Below are 2500 nucleotides of genomic sequence, written 5' to 3' on the forward strand. Positions count from 1 at the left end.
CACACGCGCACTCACACACACTCACACATACATACACTTACACACACACTTACACACACACACACACTCACACACTCACACACTCAGACACACACACTCACACACTCACACACACACACACACACACCCACCACACACACACACACACACACACACACACACACACACACACACACACACACACACACACACACACACACACACACACACACACACACACACACACACACGCACACACACACTCAGATCCATTCACTCACATTCACGCTCACTCCCGAATGCGTCTCTCTTACTAAGCAAAAACAAATAAGCAAAGAAGCTGTCATAAATTTGTTGAAGGAACGCGCTCGACAAATTAGGCTGTCATGGATCATGGAAGAAAATGTGTTATGGTGGTAATTGGCAACTCTTCTGCAGTCGCCATATTTGGAGTGTTGGTTTTATTTTATTTCTATTGTTTTTTTATTGTTATTTCGTTGTTGGCATGATTATTATTATTTTGCTATTATCATTATTTATTGTTAATATTATTATTTATTGTTATTGTTATTATTGTTACTATTGCTATTAACATTATCTTCATTATCATCATTTTTGTTGTTGTTGATTTGTCGGAGCTTTTGTTTAGTTGTCTTTTGTTGTTGTTACCATTATTATTATCATCATTATCCTTATTGTTGTTGTTATCATCACCATGACTCTTTAGGATATTGGTTTATTAAACCGTTCTTCCTTTTCGTACTTTCATTAAGAAAAAAAGAAAAAAAATACGTATCTTTTATAGTCTCCGCGAATTAAGTACTATTTCATTTGGAAACAAAGGAAAAATCAACTCTAATCGGATATTCGTCCAATTTTCTGCCTCAGCACATACAAATTTGCATTGATTAACACATTTATTTTAATTACTTATAGTCCTGCTGCACCATTATGTTTTATGGCTCCATTTCAAATCAGCAACAGCCATAGCCGCGTTATTTACGGTAATGTTCGTAATTGACGCAAATTAACTTGTGAAATCGTTCGTCCGCGCGTCAACGGAGGGTCGGAACACGATGACGGGGGGGGGGGGGAGTTACGATATCGAAACGTTCATATTTACGTTCAGTTTCACCCGGCAACGGACACGAGGGCGTTGCCTGTTTACCCGTCCGGAACGTTTTTGGCAAGGTCTATATAAGTACTTATATAGACCTTGGTTTTTGGGTTGTGTGTGGTCACCGCAGAACAGCGCGAACGTTTCGGACAGGATTCTTGTGAGTGTTCTGCGATCCCTTTCCGTCGCCGCAGCTCGCCTTCCGTGCGGTCAGTGGCTTGAATTTCTTCTCTTTTTTGGGCGTCGCTTCTTTGTGGCGATCGTTGAATAAGAACGTGCTGCTTATTCGCTTTATGCTGAAGGTAATTGAATCAGGACGTGTTTCATTCTTATCCGATTCATTCCGGCGATCATTGAATCAGAACGTGGTTCATTATTATTCGCTTCAATCCGGTGATCATTGAATAAGAACGTGTTTATTATGCGCTTCAATCTAGCGATCATTGAATGAGAACGCTTTTCATTCTTATTCATTTCATCCTGGCGATCATTGAACAAGAACGTGTCTTTTATGCGTTGCCTTCTGGCGATCATTGAATCAGAACATGTTTCAGTCTTGTTCCGGGTTGGTACAAGTGTTGGCGTCTTGAGAATGGAAGTCGTTTACGGCCGGTAGAGGGCGCTTATCAACACCGTAATCCGTGTTAGTTTCGTTATTTTATTAGCCGGTATAGGAAATGTGTGAATGGAATGCAGGAGCAGACGGAGAAGTATGTAAACGTGTAGACGGAAGGGTTGTGTCAACGTTAGAGAAATTCTTTATAAAAAATTGTGGTGTAGGCCTAATCAACTGCCGGGAAACGACGATTATTTTGTTAATATCTCCCTAAAGCAGCCGGATTGAAGGGGAATGAAAGCCAGAAGAGAACGGGAAGGGATATATTTAATTGTTTTTGTTGTTGATTTATTATCATCATCATCATCATCATCATCATCATCATCATCATTATTATTACTGTTTTGTTGTTATTATTATTATTTTATTATTATTATTATTATTATTATTATTATTATTATTATTATTATTATTATTATTATTATTATTATTATTATTGGTATCATCATTATTGTTTTTAACATTGTTATTATTATTATTATTATTATTATTATTATTATTGCTATTATTGGTATCATTATGATTTTTTTTACTATTATCATTGTTATTGGTACCATTATTTTTATTGGTAAAATCTTTTTTATTCTTTGTACTCATATTTCCTACCTTCCTTTTTTGTATGCTCTACATTTTCTTCTAAATATTTTGTGCCTTTGTTTTATCACTCCCCCATTTACATTAATATTGCCTGTCGTTATAACGTCTCTCACGGTCTGTCGTTCCTTGGCTGAATGTCCGGTTATTCATAAATAGCCACGCAGTTATTGGGTTGTGTCATCTTGATTGGA

This window comes from Penaeus vannamei, chromosome 29, assembly GCF_042767895.1.
Source record: "Penaeus vannamei isolate JL-2024 chromosome 29, ASM4276789v1, whole genome shotgun sequence".
In the NCBI taxonomy this organism is placed as follows: Eukaryota; Metazoa; Arthropoda; class Malacostraca; order Decapoda; family Penaeidae; genus Penaeus; species Penaeus vannamei.